The following is a 12,470-nucleotide window of genomic DNA, read 5'->3' on the forward strand; positions in this document are numbered from 1 at the left end:
GCCCGCACCTGTACGCGCCGCACCCCAACACCGTAGCACAGCCCACACCTGTATGCGCCGCACCCCAACACCGTAGCACAGCCCCGCACCTGTACGCACCGTACCCCAACACCATACCCCAGCACCCTCACTCAGCATCGCATATGTACGGACCGTGTCTACGCGAAAAAGACTCGTACAGAACCAGGACACTGTAAAACAGCACAAGGAGGGTCAATTCGACTCGCACAACACCACACAACACGTCAACATGACAAAATACATCTCTATGACTGACCTGCCACATCCAAACAGCCAAACAGATGACCAAATCACAACCACCTCTTATAACACACCCACCACAAATTCAAACACAGCCACGCCCACAAATGGACCAATAAAAAGGGCCCACACACACAACCCATGAGCCATTGCAACAGACCCACTGCTCACAGACACCACAGACAAACAACTGCACCTTACTCACACCTAAACTACACCTTCACTTACACACCTTCACACAACCTCCTTCACAAACACCCCCTCTTCACCTTCACACACACACCGTCACATTCACACCCACACACCCACAACCATCCACACCCACACCCCACACCATGCCCACTGACAAGAATCCAAAGTTCACTACAGCGGAGCTGGAGCTCCTTGTCAAAGAAGTCATCAGAGTCGAGCCACAGCTGTTTGGAACATTGGTCAGACAGACCAGCATAGCCCAAAAAACCAGCCTGTGGCAGAGGATCGTCGATAAGGTGAATTCTGTTGCGCCCATCCGAAGGACCAGGCATGAATGCCAAGCCAGGTGGTACGATCTGCGCAGGGTAGTCAAGAGGAAAATGAACGAGGAATATGCCCAGAGTAACATTACTGGAGGCGGGCTGCCCCGCAGACCCGTACATTACCATCCCTGGGAGGAGAAGGTGATGGCCACGCTTCCGCCGGTGGGAGTACACGGAGTCGAAGGAGTCACGTAACATGGGGGGAATGGCATCCACACCCCAACTACAACAAATGCACTCACCTACCCCCAAGCCCTCACCACACACAACCACACCCTAAAAACCACGCTCATGCCACTAACGTCTCCATGCCCCATTCACAAATAAAGGCAATGCCATGTCCCAGGCCACACCAACCACAAACCCAAGACTGGATGTCCGGGATGCTGGGAGGGTGGGGCTCACACAACACATTGTGCAGCTCAGAATCAGACACCAATGCCCACAACCCATATGGCCTAGGTTCATACCCATGCACCATGCCCAATGCACAGGGACTGGCAAAGTAATGACAAGGTAGCTGACACTTGGCCCTGCTGTAGGCAGCACAAGGCCATCCTGTGACCACTGTACAATCAAACAACAATTCCACTAGCTCAAATACCCAGCACAGGAACTCACACACACTGTCATGCCAGCATGCACCATGAGGGGACAGACACATCACCTGGGAGACCCAATGACAAATCACACTACACACAAAAGCAGGCCTGGTCACACCCCCCCTTCACACAAGCACACATCCCCGGGGCAGGCAACGGATTTACCCACTCTCACAATGGACATGTGACACAACAAGACCAATCCATAGCCAAATAAGTATCCCAGCAAAAAATCTACTGGCAAACACTCAGGAGCACATACCAATCTGTCCCCCGCAACATACCCATCCCCAAGTGTACATTGAGAGGAATGCTAGGCACATCCAACCACCTGGAGGAACTGTGACTACTTGAATATGTATGAAACATGGATGTGGCATGAAACAGCATTAACATTGTCTCTCTCTCACACACAGGGCAACGTCATCGACCTCCCCCCAACAATGGGGGGGAACAATCACAGTCCCAGGCTCAGCGTGAAGATGATCCCACCGGCAGCGACGACTCTCACCCCTCCGTGGATGACCGCGACCAACCTGGCCCCTCTGGTGCCCAAGCCCCTGCAGCACCTGCGTCAGGTACATCTGTGCCAACCACCACCCCCATTCCTGCCACATCCCAGGAGACACCCAGGAGCCCTGCTCGCACCGAACAACACAGCCAGTCTGACCAGGAGGGACAAGGTACTCCGGGCACCCAGGAGGAGGCAGACGACCACGCTAATGCCATCCCTCAGGGGTCCCATAGACCCGATGTGCCCACAACGGCAGGCCCGGCTTGTGTGGGCAGGGGTGGTGGGAGTGGAGGCAGGCGGAGGCGAGACCTGACCAGCCAGCTGAGGGAACCGGTATGGCACACATGCGCCACATCCTGGACACATACCGGCGTGACACCAGGGGCATCAGCCAGGTTGTGTCGAGCCTCACAGACATCAAGGGGACCCTCGACGAGATGAAGAACCTGCAGGCCGAGCAACATGCCAGTCAACAACAACACCAAGGACGGATGGAGGCAAGACTGGCTGTGCAAACGGACATGAGCCGTTCACTCCGTCGGATTGCCGACAACATGGGCAACCCTCCCTGTGACACCAGGCGAAGACCAGCACCAGCCACAGGGAGGGAGGAGGAGGAGGAGGAGGATTCCTCCGACGGAGCATCACAGACATCGTCAAGGCCTGCATCTGAGGGTCCCCGGAGGAAGGTGGGTCGTCCACGGAAAAGACCGTAAGAGTCAGCGGACCATCCACATCTCCCAGGTCACCTGGCCTGGCACCTGGCCCTCTGGCCCAACAGCACCACCTCACCCAATGACATTCTCTGCCACATGGACTTGCTGGTCACAGTCTGACCAATGATGACCAACACTGTGGTCTGGACTCTGATGACTCCAACTGACAAGGATACCATCTCCCCCTGTGAACTTTGGATTCTATGCACCCGGTAGAGCACCTTACTTCATCCACCAAAAGACTTACCCCACCAAAAATAAATACTTTATTTTGTCATGAGATGTTGCTGTCATGTGGCATTATTCACCAACATATGTGTGTGTAAATGTCAAACTCTGCCTGAGTGTTGAACTACCTCCACACATCCATACCCTGGGAACGGAGTCTGGTACGGGACACACATGGGTCACAATGTATCATTCAATGCAGACATGGAGCACAATACTCACCTGTGATGGCCTCAAGCTGCTGAGGGGGTGCTAGGGAAACTGTGAGGACACACCTATTTGGAAGAGTAACATTAAGGCGTAGAGGTCATGCCTCATTTGGAGGTTCCCGGGGAGGGAGTCCCAGGTATGTGTTCCCAGGTGGGAGAACTATGTCCTGCATGCAGGAGAACAGTGGATCAGAAGAATGGTGGCCAGGTCAAGGTTGGATGCACGAAGATGGCACAACGGGGTCTCGGATGACAGTGGTACAAGGTTGGTTTTGGGTCAGGGTTGTGACCTGCCTCCTGAGTGTGGGTGAGGAGTCTGAAGGTCATCCTGCAGCACACAGTGATCCATTGCAGCTATCTCTGCTGGACGGTGATGTGGCTGGGGCGCGGGATGTTATCGCTGAGGTGTGCAGATGCAGCCTGGATGTGGACAAGTGTCCCTGGATTTTGGATGTGGCTGCTCCGTAGAGGGCAGAGCAGTATTTGACACGGATGTTGTCGTGGACCTGGGGGATGGTCCGTCTTACCTTGGAGTGGATCTATCTGGGGATCATATGCATAATGCTGAGGGTGTTGCAATGTGAGGTACAGATGCTGGTGATTACCATGGCAAATTAGAGCAAGCAATCCATGATGCACAACATCTTGTGTGCGTGGACACTGGGTGTCTGTGCGGGGCTTCTGTGGGTGGGACACAAGCAGTTGAGCCAGCTGAAAGGGGACAATCCTCAGATGTTGACCTCAGTCCTGTACAAGTCCAGCCTCAGGTGGCTGCTGTTCTGCCATTCATCTATGGATCCCATGCAATCTTGAATATTGGAACTGGAAATGTCTGCGTCCTTGGTGAGGGTGAGGAGCGCCTGGCTGTCAATGGCATACGAGTTGATGATGAGGGCGTGTGCGCATGTGATGGTGGATAGGGGGGTCCTGGACACATTTTAGATTGACACGCTGAAAGATGATACCTGTGCCATGTGCCTCACGACGAAAGCATACTACATGCAGAAGCCTTGAGTTCCACTCCCATGGCCTTGCAGGGGTACAGGTCCGGTGGGGAGTAGGAGGGACATGACCTGGTGGGTGTGACAGGTCCTGGAAAGCGTGGCAGCGCTGTGTAGGCAGTCGGAGTTGAACACTCATCATGCAAAGGTGTTGTGTGTGCGCTCAGTGCATGCCTGAGAGCAGGTGGGAGATGTGTGGATGGACCTTGCTTGGAGGGTGGCTGCAACGATGTGGGTCATGCAAGGACCTGAGGGTCGTGCAATGTGCACGTTGCATGTGCAGACGGTCCAGCCTTTGGTACCGCGTGGCCGTAACTGTGGCACAGACAAGCCGAAGACAGCCAAATGAATGTGTTGAGGGAGGAAGGGAGGAGCACCTTTGATGTGTGTGTGTTGCCAAATCTGGAAACTACGTGTGCCCTTGCTGCAGTGGCTGCAACAGCAGGCGGCATGTCCTAGGAATTATGCCACAATATCCACACAAAGACTAGGATGTCAGAAAGGACTACTGCAACAGGTGTATGTCAAGGAAGGAGTTACCGGTTTGCAATGGCACACACAGAGACAAAGGATGCACAATCACCAAAGATGACTGACACCAGATCATGAAACTGAAGGCCGAGTTGCGCACAGGAAACACACCCAAGAAGGTGTTGACGGCCCGTGGGTGGGACTAACATGCCAAAACACATACACAGCCATGGACATCATGCACAATAGAGAATCAAATACATGAAGAACAACATGCAGGTTGCTAATCTACACATAGACTCATATGCACAATCCTTGACAACCATGCCAGAGATGCCGCATGCACAGTGGCAGGAGACCTGCATTGACAGAGATGAGGCACCTTGGAGGCTGAGGAACACATTTATTACTCATGCTCACACCTATGCAAAAGCATCAACATTAACAGACTCACAGGTCTATAGGATTAACATGTGGGACCTACACCGGACACCCCCTTTGCACCACAGATGCTTAAATCCATCGTACTGGCACACAAGTGAAGGGGTTGAGCCAAACATCCCCTGCTGCACACGGAGAGGCTGCAATTCCCCATTGGGCATCATATGGGGATGTCGCGCAATATGTCCACCCGTAGCCTCCCGTATGTTTCAGAGGGAAGTTGTACACACATTGATGCCTTCATCACAAACCACAATCCCATAACAGATGACTGTCACGAAGTGTGACTATCAATTCATGTGAGTCATGCCACATGTCATGTGCCCCATGGTGAGTCGACATGTATGCATAGTAACATAACCTGCACAGGAGCAGTGCCCACACATTACAAACAACTACCACACCCAAAAAGCCTTGCTGCAATAATTACCCAAAGGAGAATTTTCACCATGTCCGTGCATGTAACGCTGATTCAGCACACGTTGCATTACTCATGAGGAATAGCAGGAGCACAACGATGCCACGAGCAGACACCATGCGCAAATACCTGGGGATGAGAGACACACAAGAAGTCAGGAAAAACATAGTCATCCGCATGCATGGTCATGTACTCTACATGAATAAGGTTGACACCATGCCAGTTGTCAATTGAGTGTGTCAGCTAAAATGTGTGGAATGACATCAGCACTCGAGTGACACATCAGCACACACCTCAAAGTCACTTAGCATACAGTCAGCTGAACACACACATTGCAACACATGCCACACAAGGCTCAAAGCGTGCACACTCAGACCCAGGGACTCACCATTATGAGAAGAAGTTGCGTATGAGCTGACTCCGGATGTCCTCCTCCTCCTCCTCCTCCTCCTCCTCACTTGCCTCGTGACCAAGGCCATCATCCTTCACGGGTGGATGTTCTTGCTCATCGGGATCCAGGATGAGTGGCACAGCTTTCTCCACTGCCATGTTGTGTAGCATGCAGCACACGAGGAAGATTTTGCAGACCTTCACCGGTGCATATAGGAGGGACCCACCGGTCTTGTGGAGGCACCGGAATCGGCTCTTCAGGAGGCCAAACGTCCTCTCAATCACTCGCCTGGTCTGCCCATGGGCGTTGTTGTAACGGTAATCTGCAGCTGTTCTCGGGTTGCGGAGAGGCGTCACCAGCCATGGCATGTTGGGATAGCCAGAGTCCCCTACATGGAAACATCATGTAAAGAAGTGGGTCAGGAGATGCCGTCACATACTAAGATAACGCTGAATACTGGACAAACAGAGTCTACTCACCAACAAGACATGCTCGTTCGTTGTGCAGATGTAGGCATCGTGTGCTGACCCTGGAAAACGTGCACAGACATGGGAAGTCCCCATGTTAGCAAGACACACCACAAGGGCATTAATGGAGTGGTAATGTTTACGGTTATGGAAGGCTACCTCCTGTGCCTGTGGTGGTACCAAAGCCACATGTGTCCCATCAATGGACCCAATTACATGGGGCATCCCTCCCAGGGCATAGAACTCACCCTTGATACCTGTCAACTGCTCACGAGTTGGAAAATGGATGAATTCATCCAGGTGTTCCAACATGGCTTCTAAAACATCATGCAGGACACGGCTGAACACGGTCTGAGACATGCCACCCACATCAGATATGGTCAATTGAAACGTACCGGTGGCAAAGAAATGTAGGGCTGACATCACCTTCATCTTGGGGGTCAGCGCAGTCGGATAACTGTGTCGCGGTTGGAGGTGTGGTGCCAGCCTGTTTGTCAGGTCCACAATTAACCGTTGGGGGAATCGGTAGCGGCGTATGCAGTCACGTTCCCTCATGGCTGCCAAGTCTGGCATTGGTCGGGGGAGAGGCGGTGCCCTGCAGAAAATTGGAAGGAATAACGAGGATTGCGTACATTACTACACCAATGTCAATGAACTGAGCACATGTTCAACAGCTAATACACATATGCCACATACAGAGTCTGGTCTGTGCAATACATCCTGCACACGTATGCCAGCCAGGTGATACTCCTACCAAGAGCCAGCTACAAACATGGATTGTCAAGGTCTACATGACATGCCATGAAAGTAGCTGTGGGCCAGTGTGAGTGAACAGCCAGACACATTACAGGAGTGACATACATCCACATATGTGCATTTGAAGGATGTCATCTCATACAGACAGCTGCCGGCAAGCTAGACGCACAGGTCACATGTCATGGAAAAAGGACAGACCACACACCTTGCCATGAAGGGGTACATGTCAAATATGATCACACAGACATTGAGACTACGTAGATATGTCCTAAGCTCGCAAGTCCCTGTTAGATGCATACAGACACACATCACGTGTTATTCCACATGTGTCCTGGTGTGCGTAATAGTGTGACATGGGCATCTACACACAGTCACATGTTGGATGCAGCTACAGCAGATGCCGTTGACGGAACACCAACAGCAAGATCATGGGAACACATGACACACACATGACATAGTCACATCGTGGCACACTGGTAGTGAGATGTCAGGTGTCATCATTCGTGTACCTGGCATCAGGGGACATTTGCGGGTGTTGGGGACTGTGCCATGCCAGTGATGCAGTGCTTGACAAGTTTGAAAAACATGCACACATGTAAACGGTGTGAAGGGGAAGTGCGCCACATGGTGCCCCATCACACATGACTTGTGTACACAGGTCATCACACAACTATTGGGTTAAAACATGAGGAGACATGTGCCAGCTCACTGCCTGACACACCTAGGCCCTACACATGATGCACTGCACTGACATTGACTTGATGTCCATCGTTGTGCAAGTCATAAACCTCCATTCCTTTCCTGTGCGCCTCCTATCACCAGTGTAAGCTGTGAAACGCACCGTACACATGCTCTGAGGGCGTGTGTACGGTCGTATCACAATATGGGGTTTGGGTAGGAGTACGCGTGTGTGCAAGGACCGTACACACGTACGTGTACACACTGGTCCTATCCCCATGGTAGTGTTGGCGTAGGCGTACGCCATAGAGATAGGGCTCGTACCCGCGTATGTACGGCCTTTGGCACTATGGTAGTGTTGCCGTAGGCGTACACCATAGAGATACGGGCCGTACATACGCGGGTACGAGCCCTATCTCTATGGCGTACGCCTACGCCAACACTACCATAGTGCTACGGGCCGTACCCGTGTGTGTAGGGCCCGTAGCACTATGGTAGTGTTGCCGTAGGCGTACACCATAGAGATAGGGCTCGTACCCGTGTATGTACGGCCCATATCTCTATGGCGTACGCCTACACCAACACTACCATAGTGCTACGAGCCGTACCCGCGTGTGTAGGGCCCGTAGCACTATGGTAGTGTTGCCGTAGGCGTACGCCATAGAGATAGGGCTCGTACCCACGTATGTACGGCCCGTACCTCTATGGCGTACGCCTACGCCAACACTACCCTAGTGCTACAGGCCGTACCCGTGTGTGTAGGGCCCGTAGCACTAGGGTAGTGTTGCCATAGGCATACACCATAGAGATACGGGCCATACATACGCGGGTACGAGCCCTATCTCTATAGCGTACGCCTACGCAAACACTACCATAGTGCTACGGGCCCTACACACGCGGGTACGGCCCGTAGCACTAGGGTAGTGTTGCCGTAGGCGTACGCCATAGAGATACGGGCCCTACACACGTGTGTACGGCCCGTATTGCAATGGCGTACTCCTACGGCAACACTACCAAAGTGATACGGGCCCTACACACGCGTGTACGGACCGTATCACTGGAGTAGTGGTGCCCTAGGGGTACGTGTGGAACGCACCGTACCTGTGTGTGGATAGTGAAATTACATAGGGGACACATGAGGGACAAGTATAAGGGCCTAAATGCATGCTGGTTGTCATGGAGACCGAGTTTCCAGTTCAAAATTTTGCATCAGGTGGCCAGCAAAAGTCGGTTGGAGACAATATACTATGTTGCAAAGTGCTTGTTGACTTGACATTATGCTCAAATTTTGAACCATGCAAAGGCCCTCACTGGGGTAGGTTTAAAGGGATTGGAAGAAACGTAGGATGCAAATGAGATTGACCAATCACTCTGTACTCCTGTAAATGAAACAGCCCAGCAAGGGAGATATAAGGCTTCCAGGACCCATGAGAGAGCACTTGCCTGCGCAACCTTTCATCCCACACCACTGCTACTGCTCGTGATTCCTCTGGCACCATGTCCAGGTCTGTGGAGAGGGCCCAGCCTTTCACCCAAGAGGAGAATGAGGCGTTGCTGGACGTCATCCTCCCACAATACCCCTGCCTATATGGGAGACCAGTGGAGAAGGTGAGTGCTGACTCCACTAGCTGTGACTGTGCCCCTTTTTTGTGTCTGTCACTTCTGGCATTGTGTCCAGGTGTGACAGACATGCAATGTTGTTCATGGTGGGTCCCGGGGGGGGGAATGCCTTATGTCTCCCATGCAGAGCCTGATGTGGTTCATATCTGCACTCCTCACTTGCATTGTGCTTACTGTGACAATCACTGCATGGTGCATGCCACATTCAGCCGTGCTAATCCCCTTGGGAATGTTGTTTCCATAGTCCTGATGTGATTCTGTGGTCCCCCCAGTGTGACAGGTGATTGTACCCACAGATGTGTGTGAGTTGAGTGTACCTGTGGTGATAGTGTCCAAATGATGTGTACGGCCCCTGGACATTGGTGTGTGTGTAAGTCCCCTGTCATGTGGGTGAGTGTCTATGTGGAGTGTTGCACCCCAGCTGCATGGAGGATGCATATGCCCTACCCATCTGATGTGAGCAGGGAGCCGTGCTGTGTGTCTGACGTGCTGAGCTAGGCCCACACCTGCGACTCCCCCCAGTCAAGTGGCACATGTGCAGAGTGATGTTTGTACCCACAGTTGCCAATGGCAGGTGATTTTCCTGTGCCTGTGTGTGTCTGTGTACTCCGCTGAGCTTGTGTCAGTGGCCTGGGGCATGTGACTGCTTTGAGGTGCTGTCCATTATCCTGGTGTTTCTTGTGATGCACAGTGTGAGCCATGATCATTGATTCTGTCGCACCCCTCATGCCACCTGTGTACTTTAAATGCCACGTAGTGCATTTGGCCTTCCCCAGAGGTTAATGTCCCTATGACAAAGGTGCAATGAGTTTGCTGCATACTATGCCCTGTTCAAACAAGCCCAATTGTTCTAATGTGTGTCTCTGTGACATGGAACAGGTGTATTGATGTTGTCTCACTTTGTCATCCTCACAGGTAGCCACCTACGCCAAGGGGGAGATTTGGAAGCGGGCCGTCAGGTCGGTGGAAGGTCGCAGTCGGCGCCTGGCCCAGGTGAGGAAACGCTGGCAGGATATCCGCTGCTGGACCAGGAGGATCGCCCGGGTCCTGCTGGAGGACTCACCTCCATGCAAACACGGCGGGCGCCGGCGCCTGACCTACCAAATGAAGCGTGTCCTGGCGGTGGTCTTCCCTGACATGGATAGGCGGCTACAGGAGAAGCATGTGTGTTTGTTGTGTGTCACCAGCTTTTGGAAGTGCTCAGTCACCTGGATACACTGCCAGGGTTTATATGTGCAGTGCATATCCTGTTCCCCAAAGTCAACCGGTCCTGTTCTTCCTCCCTTCCCCTCCTTGACATGTGTTCCGTGGTCTGTGTGTAGTCACTCTTGCACAAGGTAATCTAGGCTGGCAGGTAATCCAAGAGCCCAATGCTTGCAGCATCATGTGTGGGGGTGGTCTGTGACATGTGTTGGGACCTTGCCTGTGCCCTGTCCAGTTCAGTCATTTGGGGGTCCATGATTGTTGGCACTGATGCAGAGTCTCAACATAGGAGTGTGAGGCTTAAAATGAACTGCCTTGCAGCATGCATGAGTGATGTTGTGGCCTCAGACATGATGTGCATGAGGGGGAGATATGCATAGTGCGGGGACGGTTGCTCCTGTTGCAGTCAGATCTATCCAGGACCATGGAGCAGTGTGGCCACTAAAGTCCCCTGAGACACCTTTTCCTAGGAATCATGTGTATCATCCAACACTGTGGACATTCTCAGTGTCTTCAGCATAGGTTGGCCTCTGTGGCTTTGTACCCTGGCAACATTTGTATTTACGTAAAGTGTGCTACATGTGCACACTGTACAGGGTGACCCAATGTGGCTTGTGCATCCTCACACTGGCCAGTGCCTGTGTGTCTGTGTACAACTATCTGATGATGGTTGTTTGTCAACATTATGTGTGGTCCGCCCCACGAGGGGTAGTTAGAGTGCAATTAGGATTTAATGGAGCCCATTTTTGTGATCCCTGATTAAGAGGTGTAAGTCCTTCCTCTGTCTCAATCACATTGTCTCAGGTGGGGGGGGGGGTTGTGCTGGCAAGGCCTACATGTCCAAAGCTTATGTTTCCTTGCCAGGTCTGGCCTGTGTGTGATGATAGTCGGAACAGACACTCAACAAGGGATGTATGACGTTACAACGCATACTTTTACAACGCATGCACTTACAACGCAATTTTTACATCGCAACATCCACTACAACGCATTCCATTACATCGCATGACACTACAACGCATTTTAGAAAACTACCTTTACAACGCATTCCATTACATCGCATACTACCTTTACAACGCATACCATTACAACGCATACTGTTACATTGCATTTAAGGTAAGTATTGGATAGTATAGGGGTAAAAATTACTATTCTAACTCCAGGGGGTGCAACAGTAGGGTAAGTGTTGGATAGTGTAGGGGTTAAAAATTACTATTCTAACTCCAATGGTATGCATTGTAATGGTATGCGTTGTAATGCCTGCGTTGTAGTGACATGCGATGTAGTGTCATGCGTTGTAATGGTATGCTTTGTAATGGTATGCGTTGTAGTGTCATGCGTTGTAAAGGATGTTCTGTTGTAATGCCTACGTTGTAAGTGTAGTGCGATGTAATAGTTGCGTTGTAAAGGTTGTTTCCCCTCAACAAGTATTGACCCAGTCATGTTGTGCAGGGTTTAATGTTTGTGCTTTGCAGCATGTGTCAAAAGTTAAAAGACATGGTTCCTGCTCATCCATTTTTGGCAACGGTGTGTGGTCCAGATGCTGTGCTCGACTGTCCAGAGACACTAGCTTCTCTGTATAATTCGATATCAAGTTCTTTGCTGTTATGTCATGCTCTCCATTGTATCAAAGTGGCATGGTGGGTCAACCAACTGTGTTGTGCAGGGCCAACATATGTGCGTAGTATTGTAGATGTTACTCATGATGCTTTTCATGCTATGCACTGTGACCTATGTAGTTTGGACTCATGTGTCATATGTATACAGGTGTCTGATTATTTCCTGTCTCTTCACCTTGCCCACAGCATTGTCGGGGGACACCGAGGGAGACACCGGCACGGACGTGGAGGAGGGATCCCGCACCGGTGCCACCAGTGCTGGGGAGTCTGGCGCAGCAAGTGGCACGGAGGGCGAGGGGAGTCAGGCGGAGGACCTGTCCAGTCCCAACACCGACTATGACGGTGACGGGTCCAAGGCTG

Source organism: Triturus cristatus, chromosome 10 (assembly GCF_964204655.1).
Source record: "Triturus cristatus chromosome 10, aTriCri1.1, whole genome shotgun sequence".
Lineage (NCBI taxonomy): Eukaryota > Metazoa > Chordata > Amphibia > Caudata > Salamandridae > Triturus > Triturus cristatus.